Raw genomic sequence first — 18,012 nt, 5'->3', positions numbered from 1 at the left:
ATTCCAGAGACTAATTTCCACCCCTCCCACGGAGTCACCTGCTCAGGGGGAACCCCGGCCAGAAATCCGGGTCGCGCCAGGTCAAATCTCGCGCGTCTCTTGTTTACTCCGCCCGGGGCAGGGCGGCGGCGCGGCCGCGGGGTGGGGAGGGCTGCTGGGGCGCGCGGCGCCCGGGCACTCGGTTCCGCTCGGCCGCTGGAGAGCCCAGGATGGGCGGCGCGCGGTCCCCGCCGCGTCCGGAGACCACCCGGAGGAGGCGCTCGGGGCATCCGCCCGGCCCGACGGCCTCTCGCGGCTCTCCGGCCGCCGCGGCCTCCCGGGAACCTCCCCCTCGAGGGTGTACATGAGTCCACACGGGCAGGCTGGCGGCTCGAGGGAGCCCCGGTGTCCCCCGGGGTGTCTCCGGGCCGGGGAGGAAGCCCAGCGCCCCGGCGCCTACCCGCCTGGGATTCCCCCGCCCCCTGGCCCGGCTTTCCGCGAGCTGCGTGTGATTGCACTCGCGTCCCTTCTGAGGAAGGGACTCGCGCAGGCTGGGGGCGGCCGCTCGCCCCAGGTCCCAGCTCGGCCCACCAGGAAGCCGGCAGCTGCTCCCTGCGCCGCTGCCCCAGCCGATTTGAATACCCCGGCAGGGCGGGCCGCGTTCCCCGAACTGGGTGCGCCCAGGGCGCCCTGGTGAGTGACCTCAGGGAAGGCAGTTGGGGCATTTCGGGCGCCTGAAAAGTTCGTGCTTCCGCGGGGGGCGGGCGGGGGGGGGGCAAAGAAAGTGCTACTAAAACACTTTGCAAAGCTCCAGAAACGCAGCCAGCAGCTACAGTCTGATTTTGTTTTTCTTGACCGATAACAGAAATGTGAGTAGCAGAGGCGGGGTGAGGGAATGGGATCAGAGGATGGAACCGGCCAGAATCGTCCAAGACAATACTCATTATTCTGTTAATCCCGTGCGTGTTCAAGACCGGGAACCAGCATCTGGGAAATGGGGAAGGTGGGGGTGGGGAGAGGAGGTTTCCACATCCCTAAAGGAAATTCTCAGGCTCCCAGAGACGCCCAGGTTTTTTTTTTTTTTTTTCTGCATGACAAGTAGAGACCAGCCCTCCGGGGGAGATCCCCGATCCGAGCGAACGAGAGCGCGGCCGCGGTCTTCCCGCCCGGAGCGGCCGCGCGGGGGCCCGGCCCTGCCCTAGCGGTCGCCTCCCTGCCCCGTCGCCCCGCGAGCCGCTCAACCCACTCCGCTCGCCGGCTCCAGACTGGTTTTTCTGGTTCAGCCTCCCTCCCTGGGACGCGCTGGGGGATCCGATGACGTCGCTGGCTGAGTCTCTCCCTCTTCCTCCCTCCCTCTCTCCGCCTCTCCCGCCCGCCCGCCCTCGCCGCGCACTCCTCCTAGTAACTTCTGTTCGGGGAGGCGCTGCCAGGAATAACCCGGTGCGTCCACAGACCGGGAGGGGAGGCGGCCGCTGCAGCTCCCGCACGCAGACTGCTGCGGCCCGGGCCTCGCGGCTCCCTCCCGAGCCCGGTGGCCGCTGCCCCGGGCCCATCTCCGTACAGTGTCAGAAAAATAAATAAAAGGGAAGAGGAGCCTGGGCAGGCGGTCGGGATCGTTTCCCTCCCTCCGCACCCGCCCTCCCTCTGTCCTTAAGGAAATGCTACCAGACACCCCCCACCAGACACGCTCAGCCTTGGCGAGGAGCGGCCGCCGCGGCAGCGAGAACAAGGGCACCAGGGGGGTTTCCTCCCCCTCCTCCTCTCCCTCCTCTTCCTCCTCCTTCTCTCCGTCCTCCTCCTCCTTCTCAGCGGTGACTTTCCAGGTGAGCGGCCGCCGCTGCTGCTGCTGCTGCGAGGATCCCCCTCGGCCGCTCGGGCTCGGGCCGCCGCGTCGCGCCCTCCTCCCGCCCCTGTCAGCCGGCGGCGGCCGGGAGCTGACAGCCGCCCGAGGGGCTAGCGGCCCGGGGGCGGGCGGCCGGCCGGAGGCGGGCTGGAGGTGAGGGGGTGGAGAGGAGGCGAGTGGGGCGCCGCCGAGCGCCGTCTCTGCCCACCCGAGGAGGGTCTCCGCAGAAACATCTCCGGTGACTGTGGCACAAGTCTTGGCCAAGTTGTGTCTTGGACGTTGAGGCTCCCGGGAGCCCGGAGCAACTTGGAGGGTCTCCTGGCTCCTTAAACATATTCCTACACGTCTCGACTTCTGGGGGTGCTGGGTGCAGCCTCGGGGTGCGTGGAGGGCGGACCGACCGTTCGGGCGAGCAGAGCGGCGGGAATCTAGGTCCCTCGGCTCGGTAAGTGGCCTCGGCGCGGTGTTTTTTCCTGCCTCCTTTAGCCCTGGGAGCTCGTTTCACTTTACACCGTAATCGCCTCCGCCGGACCCCTCCAGCCCCTCCCGGCGCGCGCCCCCGGCTCGGGCCCGGCGTCCGGAGGGTGAGGGTCGGAGGGGGCGGGGATGGGGGAGACCTCGGGAGGGGGGGTCCGGCGCGTTGGGAAATGCGGGGAATACCCTGGCCGAGGATCTATGCAGATGAGGGGAGGCTGCTTTGCGTAATGTCCTGGGGGGAGGGGGCGGCGCGGGAGCGCTGGAGGCAGGAATGTGCCTGGTTACTAATGAGGGACGTGCACCGGCGCGCACCGCCGGGCCACCGCTGCGGCTGCCGCGGCCGCCGGCCGCCCGTCGTCAGGTAACGCGGGAGGGGGCCGCGCGGCGCGGGCCGGGGCCGGGGGCGGGCGGCGCGAGGGCCGGGCCGCCGGCCTGCGGCCGAGCGAGCGCAGCGGAGGAGCCGGCTGTTGGCATTTCGGCGGCTCCTTTCTCCTCCCCAGCGGGGAAGGAAGGAAGGAAGAAGAGAAGGAAGGAAGCGAGGAAGGAGGGGACTGTCTCGATGGAAGGTTCAGGCGGAGGCGCCCTCGCCTTGCGGGTGCAGCGGCCGCAGAGTGGCTCCCGGCGCGGTGGGCTGGCCGGGGGCGCGCGGAGACCGGTGGGGGCGTCTTGCATGCGTGTTCGTCTGTGCGTCTGCCGGGGGACCGGGAAAGGGACATGTGTGTTTGGGCTGTGCACTGTGGGGAGCTGGGTCTGCGCCTTTATGTCTGTTCCCTGAAGTGGGTGGAACGTTGGCCCGTTCCGGGAATGTTCCATGACGTGGTGCAGCCACAGGAAGGGGGTTAGCGAGGGGCTCTCTGCCGCGGCGGCTCTGCCGGCTGCTATCAAAGCAGACGTGCGGCCGCTCCTCCTCCTCCTCTCTCACCTCCCTTCACCCCTCCCCCCGCCTTTCCTTTCTGTGCGTCTGGTTCTGGTAGGGGTGAGACAGGAAAACACTGCTGGGGGTTGGGGGGAGGCGGGGGGGGTGATGTGTGTGTGTGTGTGTCTGTCGTATTTGGTGGGGGAGACTCCAGATCTGCTCTGCCACCGCAGCTGTTATCACAGATTCGTGCGCTTTATACGCATGTGCCTCCCGCGTCCTGTCCCTCTTACATAACACATCCAGTGCAGCAGAGGACACGAGAAAATGCGACCCCAACCCTCCCAGTCCAAATCGGGCGAAGGGGTAGAAGGTCAGGAAGTGTCCCTTGGTGTTGTCCTTCAGGGACGTGGCTCCGGTGGGGGGGAAAGGAGAAGGGGAGGAGGGTTTTCTTCAAGTGGCTCCTCTCTGACTTGAAAGCATCTAAGTAGGTAGAAAGGACTGCAGGAACTAGTTAGTCCTCTCTAATGGGAAAGCTTTTACATGCCACGCCAAGGAGAAGTGGGTACTTTAACCGCAGGAGTGCAGAGAAGAGAGAGGGTCCCTAATAGAGACACTCGCAGGAAATGGGCAGTCATACGTGCGGGGTAGGAGGCAGTAGGGATGGCTTCGAGGGGACCGCAGGAATCCCTTGATAGTAGATCGGTTTCACTGGAGGGTTTAGGACACCTGTAATGGTTGAGAATTCGCACAGGAAGCAGTGTGCAACTGACATTGCAAAAGCCCTATTCTCTGTACAGTTACTCGGGCCTAAAATGAACATAAAAAGGCTTGTTTCCGGTACTTTCATTATAATGGAACATTTGAACTGATTTTCCTCCTTCCTTTTTTTGCCGTGTTAAAAATAATTCAGTTGACTTCCAAATTGTTATTGGTACTCTCCCCCACCCTCAAAGGCTAGACCTGGGTGAGGCACGAGAGGACTGTTTTTCTAGCATACCCAGCCATGGTCAAGGGCCATTGATTTTTCTCTTCAGTACAGTTGTTTCTTCTGTAGTGCATAATCAAGCCCAGAAATTACTTGAAATATTAAGATCCATTTTAATTAAGTTTGCTATGATCTGTTCTCCTAGAAAAAAATAGTTTATTAGAAACGTTTTCTCCTGTGATATAGTAATGTTTGGTGCTGTTTGTCTTTGAGGAAATCAAGTTATTTAAAATATTTGCACATATGTGTTATATGTACTTAAATATATATTACATATATATATATAGCACATATATATTAGAATTTGTGGATGTCTTGTGCTTTTTCTCTGTATAACAGTGCCAAAGCAAAAATTTAGCCAAGAAGATTGTATAATAAATAGACTGGTTTTGATTTTTAGGATATAGGCCAAATAATTTATCAAGCCAGAAATGCCCTACACTTGAGTAGAAAGGATATCATTTTCATTATTCAGACAAAATTCCTGTGGAACACTAAGAAGTCATGGTACCAGATGAAAACTGTGCATTTTTATTTTGAGGTGAAAGGGATTTACCTGTATCTCCTGAATGACTGTGTGCTTCAAGTGTCATAATCCCTTTTGACCACTAGGTTTGAAATGCAGTGTATTTCTTATATATAGGAAAATGTTGTATTACAGTGGTGAAGCTGTTAGAAAATTGTCTGAGTTTCTTGCTTTGAACATCTGTCAGGTATAAAACAAAATCTGCTTGTTGGCATCTATATTTCTGTGATGGTGATTGTATTTTATGTGGTTGACTTTATTAGAGACTGCTTTTATTTATATAAGGGCGTTTATGGTTAATCCGATGTGAAATTAATTTGGGTGCAATTTGGTGCATGATAATATATTAATGATGCTACAAATTAAGATGAAGATGTAACTGATTTTCAACTGGTTAGATCCTTGTAGCAATCTTTGGAAAGATACCATTAGAGTAGATAAAACATGTTTATATGTCTCTTAAACATGGAACGTAAAAGTGAATTTACTGTGTTATTATCACGTAATGAGATCATGTTATTTGACTACATAGAAAGATTAGCCAGCAAAATCTTTTGATTGATCAGGCTCCTTTTACATGAGATGTGTTGATAAATGTTCTTGTTACTATGAAACAAAACAGAAACAACATGTTTGCAGGTGTTCCTTGTGGAATAATCGTACATGTGTCTGCTTGAGGTTTTGGCGCTTTGTCACTATTCAGAAAATCAGGCTGAATCTTTTATGCTGATTCAATCTAAAATGAAGAATCTTTAAGAATTTGCCAATTTTTTTTAGCAGGGTTTATTTCAGCAGTAGCAGCTACAAATAACATGTATTCTTTCTGTGTTGGTTTTAGATTTTTGAGTTATTAGTACTTAGCTGAAATTAATCAGAAAGCTTCAACATAGGGAAAGTAGTTTTAAAGACCTATAGAAAATGTTATTTGGTGAGGAAAGTGTAATCCATTAAGATGGGGAATATTGATAACCTGATGTGGTAAATATTATAATAAGGACATAGTGACTAAGATCAACTGGATGGATGGTTGTGCATCAAACTAATCACCTATATCTGTTAAACATGATTTTCAAATGTTGTTTCATAGTCAGCCTCAGCAGTACTCTGTGTAGGTCTATTCACTAGTCCTGTAGGTGGACAAATGGTTCACAATTTAAATTTCCACCTGAAGCTTCCAGTGATATGCTTCTGGTTAAGGTATTTATATATTAATTCATTGTGAATCCTTATTTGGCTAAAACTTGGTATGTAAGTATTGCGCCTTTTTAACTGATATTAGAAAAAGGAACAGAGGTATTTTGCTAAGTCAACTTAGTGGACTTCAGATTTCATAAGGAACAGACCATGTGTATGGCTTTACTGTAACCACAGAGGCAGAGCCTTCATTAATCTTGAGTAAAACTGCAGTGAATCTTCTTAAGTCAGTGAGTCAGTCTTCTCAATGTTTGAAGCTGTGGATGAACACAGAGGATGGAGGGAAAATGGGAAAACTTTATGAAAATAATATTGTGCTTATTTAAAGGAAATTGTGTAAGTCATGCAATTTTCTACTTGTTCCTGGTATTTGATCACACTCAAAAGCATTGCTTTCTATGTGCTGTTTATGACAAAGTTAATAAAAAGGGAGGTTATGGATCAGCATTTGTAGCTACGAGATGGCTCTAAGTAATTTGGAAAAATATTTCAGCATTTCATCTATTGCTGTGAGGCAACACCAGGTCTTTATGTATGAGGGGAGGACACAACTTACTTGATCTGTGAAATCTTTGGTTTCTGAGGTGGATCATGGCTACTGGCATTAATATAGACCTAGGACTATACTGTTTTAACAACTGCATTTAAAATAGAATCAGAACTGCTTGATCATTTGTGTCATTATTGTTCTGGGTCAAATAATGAGCCACTAATCTTAACATATACTTTCATTGCCCATCACTTACATGTATTAACTGTGACATGTGATCTTAAAAGTGTCCATAACTTTCGATTTCCTAACAGCTACAAATTTGGAATCTAACCATTTGATGTATTTGAGGAAAGTGCTTGCTTTGGAGAGAAGCAATGAATGAAGGGTTAGGCTCCAAATTTATAGCTTTGGAAAGAAGCAATGAAAGTGATGTTTGAGTGCCTGAATTCAGTTCTGGGCATAAAGCAGGTGGGGTTTGACCTGCTCCTTTGGTCACAAGATGGTTGGATGTAAAATCAGGAAGTATTCAGGGCCCTCCAGTGTTTTGCCTTGTCAATTACTTAAAATCCTAGCCCTTTCTTTAGAGTATTATGACAGGTGCCCTGGCTGTCTTGATCAATGGCAACTTATTCATCCATTCATTCAACAAGTATTTGCTAGGAGTCAGACCTTGTGCTAGATACCAATGGTATAATGATGAACCAGATCACAAAAGGGACTTGTAATCTGTTGGGGCTGACCGGTCCTAATCATTAGGTCTGTAGGTCTGTTATAAGTGCTATGGAAGAAACATAAAGGAATGTGTAACAAGAGGTCTGTCACCCCTGACTGGGAGTGAGGAGGCAATCTCTCTGAGGAGGTGATATTTGAGCTGAGACTGCAGAACAAATAAGAGGAGAAAAAGATAGATAGGGAGAGGGGAATATCCTTCAATGAAGGAACAATGCAAATGAACCGAGGTTGGGGGATATACAGTGTTTTGAAGAGTTAGAAGCGGGCCAGTGGGGCTGGAGGGCAGATAACAGGAGAGGTAATGCAAGATGAGTTCAGAATATATGGGCAGGTTGACCGCATGAATGATTATCTTTCTTGGCATAAATGGAGACTGTCTTTGGCAAATCCAGGCATATGATGACCCTACCATTGGCCATATTAGAGACTTTCATTGAAGAGGGAATTTGGGAGGCAGGGCCTAGAACCTGGAGAAGGCTTGTGTATAACCTGTGTCTTTTCATAGTTCAGTTCAGTTTAGTCGCTCAGTCGTGTCCGACTCTTTGCAACCCCATGAATCACAGCACACCAGGCCTCCCTGTCCATCACCAACTCCCGGAGTTCACTCAAACTCATGTCCATAGAGTCGGTGATGCCATCCAGCCATCTCATTCTTTGTCGTCCCCTTCTCCTCCCGCCATATAAATGACTCTCCTGGAAATTTGTTATGATTTTGTATGCTGACTTCAGTTTGAGGGGGTTAGTTGTATGAAAACTAACAGATAATTTTTTTTTTTTAGGAATAAATAATTTGTTTTAAAATATACTTGTTTGGGGCTCCAGTTAACTAAATTGGCTGGCATCATTGATTCAGTTAATGAATAACTGCAAATTCAAAAGTCTTTACAAGGTCACTGTGTGAAGTAACCAATTAATCTTTAGAGCGCTGCATGAGCTGGATCTATATGATTCTAAATAGCTACTAAAGCATTCATTTTCCCAGATAATTTGTCTACATGTTTGCAAAGTTCAGAAAGTTTGGAGAAATTTGGATCTGATTTTTTTTTTTTTGCTTTCTGTCGTGGTAAGTGTAATACTTATAAGAGAATATGAAGGCAAAGAGGTTCTTGAAATACAACATTCTTTTATGCAGTCCCGGACTCATATTCCATTTTGTCAGCTGTATCATTTAATTATTTGCTTCCTGTTTTAAAATTTATATAATGTAAAAAATTTTATTTAGGTGGTAGAAAGAGTCAGTATTTGTAGGTATTCCAAGGCAATGGCAAGCCACTCCAGTACTCTTGCCTAGAAAATCCCATGGACGGAGGAGCTTGGTAGGCTGCAGTCCATGGGGTCTCTACAAGTCAGACATGACTGAGCGACTTCACTTTCACTTTTCACTTTCATACATTGGAGAAGGAAATGGCAACCCACTCCAGTGTTCTTGCCTGGGGAATCCCAGGGATGGGGGAGCCTGGTGGACTGCCGTCTATGGGGTCGCACAGAGTCGGACACGACTGAAGTGACTTAGCAGCAGCAGCAGCAAGCTTGGTCTGTGGAGTCATCCTGGAGATCAGAATGAAGAACTGAGAAATAGAAAGACAAAGATCCCTGACTGCGAGAATTTTACAGTCTAGAGAAGACAGATGGTTTCTAAGTAAAATTTATTAAGCTTACAAGTGAAAGCAGTGTATGAATGGAGGCACTTTTAAAATTTTCCCCCAGCAGGAAAGATTAGAAAATACTTTTGGGAGGATGTGATTTTTAACTGGGGCCTTGGAAAATTGGGTAGGATTTCAGTAAACCAAAGGGTAAGGGAAGGGCCCAGCATAATTTGATCTGGAGTCCCAGGGCAGAGTTAAAGTAATGGGAGAGAAAGAATAAGGTGAGCCTGGAAAGATACATTGGTTCCAGATCTGTGGGGCTCTACAGCCCTCCTGAGCTGGATTTCACTTAGGTTTTTGAGCAGAGGAGTGATGCTATGATGTATATGTTTTAGAAAGATGATATATGGGATGGATATCTTGGTAGCTGAGAGGCAGTGAAATTGTTGTAATGCTCCAAAGAAAAGTAACAAAGATTGACACTACTGCCTAACAATATGATTCTTTCATCCTGTTAATGGACATCTTAAAAGCACCTTGTAAAATAGATATGAGAGTGATTAGAATATTTTGATAAAAATGGCCCAATAGGTATGACAGATTGTCAGTTTGAACTACATTTTAAATACAGTACTGCATTATTATTTTAACCTACTGTAGAACTTTTTTGCTCCAGAAAATGCTCATAAATACTAATAGTTAAAGTTGACCAACTTATGAAAATGGTTATACTCAGAATTACAAGGTATTTATGTTTTTAGGTATAAGTATTTAAGAAATGAATAGATGATTCATTTCATGGTTCATTAGAATACTGCTTTTAAATTTTATTTTTTTTGGCTGTACTGGATCTTCTTTGCTGCACAGATCTTTCACTAGTTGTGGTGAGTAGGGGCTACTTTCTAGTTACCTAGTTACGGTGTGTGGGCTTCTCATTGAGATGTCTTCTCTTGTTGCTCTTGGGTGTGAGGGCTCAGTAATTGCGGCACATGGGGCTCAGTAGTTGTGGCTCCTGGACTCTAGAGCACAAGCTCAGTAATTGTGGCACATGGCACATGGGCTTAGGTGCTCTGCAGCATGTGGGATCTTCCTGGACCAGGGATCAAACCTGTGTCTCCTGCAGTGGCAGGAGGACTCCTTGCCACTGAGCCACCAGGGAAACCCTAAAATACTGCTTTTTCATTGATAACTGTTATACCTACTTCACAGCGACACTGGACAGATAGCCTAGTGCAGTGCGCTTGAAAAGCAGTGTTTTGTGTTTTGTTTTCTTTGACAGATTTATTTGGTGGTTTGATTTTCTCTGAAAAAGAAAGCAGGAGCTCTCTGGAACTCATTATTTGCACTATGGCAGATTCACTACATTTCAGAAGCTCAACAGAAAGATGGGACTTTTGAAACTAGGCAATAAGTAAATGTAGACACACCCTCATTTGTATTTGCTTGGGGATCTGTAGGCATGCGTATGTGTACGGGCATGCAAGTGCACAAACATGCTAATCTTAGAAAATCATATGTGTACAGTGAGAAGGAAAATTTGATACTTAGAATGCAGTGTAGTAATTCTCATCCTGATAGTTGCAGAGAGTATTTCTTTTAAAATGGAGATTAAGTCTAATTCCATATAAAGAAGATTATAGGAAAGGTAATTTAAATTGTAAGTAGCTTTGTTCACTAAAATGCTAGATTCATTTGAAACTGTTTTATTTCTTTTGGAAGCCAGACAACTAGTTTAATAGTGTACATATGAAACACTAATTTGGTTTGTTAATTGGATGCAATTAAACTGAGGTTATTTTATACTGCTTAATTGTCTGAAAATTACATGCATTGCCATGCCTGTGTAATGTGAGGCAAAAACTGGGGGTTTAGTGGGAGCCAGGGCAGAGGACTTAAAGTCTAGTTGTGTCTTTGCAATTAACTTTCTGTAAAAACTTGGAAATGGGTCATTTTAAACTCTGGACTTGATTTGGAAATGGAAAAGATGGGAACAGATGGCTTCTAAAGGCTCTTCCAACTCATATTTTATCAGTTTATAAATTCTACTTTGTAGTTATAGAGAATGCAGTGTCATTATATTCTGTAATTATGGTATTATAAGGATGAACCAAACACTTAAAAAAATCAGCCCAGTGCCAATTTAGCAAATCCGTTAGAAGGAAGGGAATTTAGGTTTTAAGAACACTTACTCTGTGCAGGCTTCAGTGCAGGCACGCTTCAGTAACAACCCTGAGAAGATCTGGTGTCTTTCTCCTCATGGTTGTACTTAACGAAACCGAGACTCAGAAAGGGTAAGTGGTTTTGCAAGGATGCTCTGATGGTGGTGAAGCTGGATCTGAACTCAGGGCTGTTTGGCTCCAACAACCTTTGGTCTTTTCACCATTCCACACCACATAAACTAGTGTTTGCACATCAAAATTATTTCAAAAATTTAAAGAAATCATCAACCATTTTGTCTCTTATCACATTGTTCTCCCCAGTAGTTTATGCACATCTGCCAGTGGGATACCCAGGTAGCCTAGGGGTTAAGAACCTGGTTTGAGGGCAGCTATCCTTGTGGCTCAGCTGGTAAAGAATCCGCTTGCAATGTGGGAGACCTGGGTTCAATCCCTGGGTTGGAACCATCCCCTGGAGGAGGGAAAAGCTACCCACTACAGTATTCTGGGGAATTCTATGGACCATATAGTCCATGGGGTCTCAAAGAGTCGGACACGACCCAGCGACTTTCACTTCACTTCACTTCAGACCTGGGTGAATTCCAGTTCCACGACCAGCTCGGGGAATTTAGGAAGGCCAACTAATCTCTTTGCAATTACAAAATGAGGCTGGTAATCTCTGTTTAAGGGTCATTGTGAAATTTTTATGAGAATGTGGACACTGATATCAATGAAAGTGAAAGTGTTAGTCACTCAGTCGTGTCCACCATGGACTGTAGCCCACCAGGCTCCTCTGTCTATGGAATTCTCCAGGCAAGAATATTGAAGCCGATTGCCATTCCCTTCTCCACAATACACAGTAAACACTTGATACCTCGTAGCTATGATTGGGGCTTCCCAGGTGGCTCAGTGGTAAAGAATCCTCCTGCTAATACGGAGACATAGGTTTGATCCCTAGTTTGGGAAGATTCCCTAGAGGAGGAAATGCAACCCGTTCCAGTATTCTTACCTGAATAATCCCATGAACAGAGGAACCTAGGGGGGCTACAGTCCACGGGGTCGCAAAGAGTCAGACACAAATTAGTGGCTGAGCATGCACACACGCAGGCAAGATTATTGTTAAGAAGGGGTTATGTGTTAGTTGCTCATCTGACTCTTTGCAACCCCATGAACTGTAGCCTCCCAGACTCCTCCATTCATGGGATTTTGCAGGCAGGAGTACTGGAGTGGGTTGCCATTTCCTTCTCCAAAGAAGGGGTTAGATCAAAAGAAAAGACAGTAAAATACTTAGACTTTTGATTGAAATGGTTTAAGAAGTGATGTCAGAAGACACTTGTTTCTCCATAGTTAACAAATGGAAATAGCAATTAAAATTTGGGATATTTCTCCTTTAACTCAGCCAGTGCTACACTAGTGAAGTGGACTAAATTATGTGGTTCTCTGTGTATCATTCTTCTTGAGTTTTTGATCTAAAAATAGCCTTTGGGGCCAGAATTACCCAACTTGAACTTCTATGTAAATTGCAAGAGCCAGAGAACCAGTGTTTACTCCTGGGGCCTTGGGCTTTCTTAGGAGACCAGCTAAAGTGTTTATGACACTGCTGACTTTTAAACAAACATTTATTAATTCAACAAAAATTTATTAGTCACCTACTCTGGAAAAAGTGCTCTACTAGACTCTAGGGATTCATCAGTGAACAAAACAGTAAAAAAAAAAAAATTCCTGTCCTCATGGCGTTTATATTCTAGTGGACTAACTTAGAAACTTTTTATGGTGTATTTAGCCATTTTACTACTTTCTACTGTTTTTACGAATCTCTGCTTTTATCTTGAGTCACTCCACCCAAATAACAGTTAAAGAAGCATTGTAAAATCTTACTAAATCAGTAATGAAAACATCCCATGATATAGAGGGCTTTCTTGATAGCTCAGCTGGTAAAGAATCTGCCTGCAATGCAGGAGACCCTGGTTCAGTTCCTGGGTTGGGAAGATATGCTGGAGAAGGGATAGGCTACCCACTCAGCTGGTGAAGAGTGCAACTGCAATGCGGGAGACCTGGGTTCAATCCCTGGGTTGGGACGATCCCCCAGAGAAGGGAAAGGCTACCCAGTCCAGTATTCTGGCCATGGACCGTACAGTCCATGGGATCACAAAGATTCGGACATGACTGAGGGACTTTCACTTTTCTCTCTCTCTCTCTCTCACACACACACATTTGTATTTCTAGTAAGGTAGCTGCTAGAAATATTTTTCGCAGTAAGGTAGTTTTTGAAGAGGTACTGTTTGTATATAACTAAATATTATCACACTAGCTTTTTAAAAAATTCCTCTTTAGCATTACAACTCGTCATACTTGTAGAAGCACGTCCTGGCTATTTTTTTTTTTTAATGGGAAGGAGAAAAAAATGGTTTACAAATGACATGTAACTATTGTAAAACGCATGGATCAGTTTGTTAAAGTGATTACCACAAATAATATTTGGAGTTTTGATTTTGTTTTTATTTTGTTTAAATGAATTTTTAAAATGTATTTTAAATCTTGTTTAAATGAATTTTTCATTTTTATCGTGATTTTTCTTATAAAATTTATAATGGGTGAGGATGGTTCCCGCTTTCCCAAAAGTGTGGTAGATGCAAGGCACGGTGTGTACCAGGTACACTGGAGGTATCTGGCGAATGCTTAAAGCCCGAGTTCTCAAGAAGCTTACTGTCTGCACGGTGAGAACAGACCCTTGGCACACTGTAAGCAAAGGGGTCATCAGAGCCACATGAGGGATGAACTCTGGCTCCCACAGGCACGTCAGTCTGCTCACCCTTAACTGCTTCTTCAGTTTATTTTTAAAGCAGCCCTCCAGGAAACAGCTCCCTCACCTCTCCGTGCAGCAGTCACAGACACTTCTTGCAGCCATAGTCAGCCTCTCCTCGGGTTCTGCACTTCCCGTTTGTTTTTATAGCAAGGGAACAGATGGAGTCATCTTGAGGTAGTTTTTCCTGCGGTTGGATAGAGAAGTTTACTGTCGAACCGGGACTCCTCTCTGCAGAATAGTTTTCTTCGGCCATATTTTGTTAGGGTGCTCTCAGGAGGAAAGTTGCATGGAAGTGGTCATGGCTCAGGGCAGTGGGGTTTGAGAAAGACTTGTTTCTTGGTGGGCCTGCTTCGATGAATTAGGCAGAAAAGAGGGAAGATATGCCTTTTGTCCACTGAAGACCCTTGCCCTATGGAGGCAGAGAAAAATGAAGAAGCTGGGGGTGAGTCTTTTCTTTCCACTTGAAGCTAGTGAGGAAATCTGCCTTTGCAACTCAGCAGCGCCCCATGGGACCGTCTTAATGGCTGGCCCTGGCACTTGATGGACAGGTCACGGGAAGTTCAGCTTCTCTTTTATCCATGTAACAGTTATCAGACTTTATTATTAGTATTTTTTCTCTTGATGCTTCCATTTTGAACAAACCCCATTTCTCTAAGCGAGGGAAAAAAGAATCCAGGGTTGGAAACATTCAACTAATTTTCTTGTCATTCAGTGTATTTGCCATGTGTCAAGGTTGTGTTGGGAGAGAGATCTGGGGGGTAAAAATGAGGATTTCAGATTTCTTTTGTGCCCTTGTTGTGAGGATGTGCTCATTAGAGCTCACATCAGGGTTGCAGAGGACACCAGGAGGGCTGACAGTGAACCCTGACCCCACTGGTTCATTGCTTGCCTCATTATTGATTTTCAGAATGATTCAGGCCAAGTGGCTGTACCTCCGTTATATTTCATTGTTTCTTCATCTGTAAAAAATGAAGCATTGTTTATGGCACTGCCCTACCTCCTGGGAACAGAGCAGGGTAACACAAGAGAACTGGAGTGGCTATTTTTAGGACGTGAAGCAATACTAAGTTTCGAGAATAATTCAATTGTTGGGGGAAAAAATCTGATGCACAGCAATACATTTGTGACAAGGGTTAGTAGAGTGTTCTTGAGGTAATTGACTGCTATTGATGCAATTTATTACAGGCATATGTAATTGTTTTTAGAAAGATAATGATCAGCAGCTCCACAGCTTAGTGTAATATCCCAAATGCATCTAAATTTTGGACGGGTCACAGATGAACATAAGTACCAAAATTTCGAGATAGTTATACCCATGTCAAGCAAAAGAAAAGGAATCCAAAGACATTTGTTTTTTAATTTATAGTCTGTTTACTTATTCAGATGACCTCATTGATATTTGCGATGAACTTGTTGCCCAAATTTAATCAAGTGTAGCTTTTAAAATGGGCCAAGTGGCTGAGAGTACTCAAAATGACCTTTAAAAATAAATCACCCGGCAGTATAGAATATAGTGAAAAACTGGATACTATGTGGAGATTAGATTTTTAATGGATAAATTCAAATTCGTTTCATCATCAGTTGATTTTTGTCCATGTTTGGTGAGAATTTACTGATGTCAAACCTAATGTCGTCTGAAAAGAGTTATGCTAAATATTAGTAACTGATTTGGAAAAATTGTACATTCTAGCTAATAATCCCAGGAGCTTATATTGTGAGGACATTATCCTGATGATTTGTCTTTCTTTTCCTATATTCTTCCTTTTCCTTATGTAGAATGGGAGCAATGAGAAGCAAAGAGAAGACCTTTGGAAATTAATAACAAGTTTTCCTGGCTTTGAAGTGTGCTGTGATTATTTTAACCCTTCTTACAAAAGCAAACAGTGTCTAACGATATATTTAACGGTTGACATCTCCTTTAAGCCAACTGGTTTTGGTTTATGTTTCATAAAAGGTTTTTACAATATGCCACACTGTTGTGTAAATCAAGCTACTGTTCTTATGTCTGACATGTGAGTGTTTCTGAAAAGTGCGGCAGTGAGAGGGTTGGGCGTGGGGACGTGGATTTCTGAGACTCTTGGAATATTCAGGTGGCCTGCTTTCTTGTTCAAAGGAACCTCCCCTAGTGCTAGTTCCCAGGCAGGTCAGATCTTGGGTGTGAACAAGCTGCACCTTCAGTCCTAGTTGAGCAGTTCGTGGGTAATTTTGCCTCTTCCTGTCACTCTGATACAACGTGTAATACTGCAAGTGAAGTGAAGTGAAGTGAAGTCGCTCAGTCGTGTCCAACTCTGTGCGACCCCATGGACCGTAACCTACCAGGCTCCTCCGTCCATGGAATTTTCCAGGCGAGAGTCCTGGAGTGGGTTGCTATTTCCTTCTCCAGGGGATCTTCCCAACCCAGGGATCGAAGCCTGGTCTCCCGCACTGCAGGCAGACGCTTTACCCTGAGCCACCAGTGATGACTTTTTTAGGGCATCTTTTAAAGTGTCTTAATTTGAATTATGCTGATTATCCTTAAGGGTAGGGTCTGATGTATTGATTTGTCCAGGGATGATAGAACACTTTGCAGGGTGAAGTTTTTCAATGAATTTCAAGCTTAGAGAAAACCATTGGAGGCATCATTTAATCCCCAGCTGAGTGAGGAGCAATCACTCAGGACAAATCACCAAGGACTGCCTGCATTCACTCTGTACACACAACTCTTCCTTTCTCAGGGAGGCCTGTCCACTCTTGGACACTTCAGTTCATCAGTTGAGCCTTCTGCCGCTGTCCAGAGCAAGTTTGCTCATCGACTTGCATGACAATCATATCATTATTTAAAGATAGTGATCATGTTCACCCTAAGTATTCTTTTCTCCAGGCTAAATAAACCTGGTTCCTTCAATTAGACCTCTTGTTATTTTTATTTTATTAATTTCTTTAGGGATCAGGCTGTTCGTGTCTGAAATTTACTTCAGGCTATTATTTTTTTTATGAATCCTCAAAAAAATTACTTATCTTCCGTTACTCTTCAGAATATATCCTCTTGCCATCTGGTTTAGAAACATTTTACACGAAAGGTCTAGACATTCTTTTTGAGGCTTACAACTGGAACAACTGGAAGAGAGCTGGAATGTCCAATAATATAATACAAATCTATTTTAACATAGATGATTATGGAGATCCTGGTATGTGTAAGATATATGGGAATATGAAAGTACTAAATAGAATATAAAATATAAAGAAGACAGACTGTTCTCATCATCAAAACTTTTTTTAAGTGAAATAAATTAAAAAATAATAATTAAGGTGAGCTTGGTCAGTGAAGGCAGGTTAGAAGTAGAGGAGTTTTTAACAAGCAGATCCCTTACCTGCTGTTCTTTAAGGCAAGCTCAAGAATTTCTTCTGTTAGTCACCAGTTCTGTTAACCCTATGGGGCATGATTTCAAACTGTTTACACCTGTGGGTCTGTCACTACAATCAAGATAGTGAACATAGTTCTTACTGTCAAAAGTTTTCTCCTACCCCTGTGAGGCATCATCAAAACTTTTATAGTTTACTATATTGAGGAAGAGAACTGTGCAAAGGAAGCTATAATTAAAAGAAGCAGGTTGTGCATATATATGGAATTTAGAAAAACGGTATAGATGAACTTATTTGCAAAGCAGAAATAGAGACAGAGACAAGAGGACAAACATGGACACCAAGGTGGGAAGGGGAGGTGGAATGGACTGGAAGATTGGGATTGACATGTATACACTACTATGTATAAAAGAGGTAACTAATAAGAACCTGCTGTAAGCACAGGGAACTCAACTCAGTGCTCTCTGGTGACCTGAGTGGGAAGGAAATCCAAAAAAGAGGGTGTTTATATATAGCTGATTCACTTCCCTGTATAGCAGAAGCTAACACAACATTGTGGAGCAACTATAGTCCAATAAAAAATAAAATATTTATCATGAAAAATAAAAAAAGCAGGTTGAGTATCACAAGTCAGGAATATTAAGGTGCAACATCACCCATGGGTGGGGATATCGAGAGAGTTTCCTATGAGAATGAGTGCTGTAGGTGGGCCTTGATTTTGATAGGCACCAGCCTGAAAAGGGGGCTTCCTAGGTGGTGCTAGTGGTAAAGAACCTGCCTGCCAATGCAGGAGACATAAGAGACGTGCGTTTGATCCCTGGGTTGGGAAGATACTCTGAAGGAGGGCATGGCAACCCACTCCAGCATTCTTGCCTGGAGAATCCCACGGACAGAGGAGAGTGGCAGGCTACAGTCCATGGGTTCGCATGACGGAAGCGACTTAGCACACAACCTGAAAAGTGCCAAGGGTGCTTTCGGAGAAGCATCTGATTTGAGGAGAGCACAAAATGCATATGAATTGAATGTTAGTGAAA

General features: G+C 45.3%; 1 protein-coding gene across 12 annotated transcripts in view; it reads left to right on the top strand.

Annotated features, from left to right (window-relative positions):
* Nucleotides 1–537: 537 nt before the first annotated feature.
* The window catches only part of HIVEP2 (HIVEP zinc finger 2), a 218,845-nt gene continuing 201,370 nt past the window's right edge, over nt 538–18,012 (top strand). For 4 of the 12 annotated variants that reach the window (XM_055433122.2, XM_055433114.2, XM_055433113.2 and 1 more), the window contains exon 1: nt 1,374–2,267. The gene's annotated coding sequence lies outside the window, so the exon portion shown is untranslated. Of the gene's footprint in view, nt 673–1,373; nt 2,268–2,528; nt 2,661–2,736; nt 2,955–18,012 lie in introns of those variants that run through there. The other 8 variants (XM_055433119.2, XM_055433117.2, XM_088840792.1 and 5 more) reach the window with 7 other exon arrangements.

Source organism: Moschus berezovskii, chromosome 10 (genome assembly GCF_049115385.1).
Source record: "Moschus berezovskii isolate FMDL1 chromosome 10, NW_MosBer_1.0, whole genome shotgun sequence".
Taxonomy (NCBI): Eukaryota; Metazoa; Chordata; class Mammalia; order Artiodactyla; family Moschidae; genus Moschus; species Moschus berezovskii.
The sequence above is the reverse complement of the archived record's forward strand: the minus strand, read 5'-3'. Positions and strand labels throughout refer to the sequence as shown.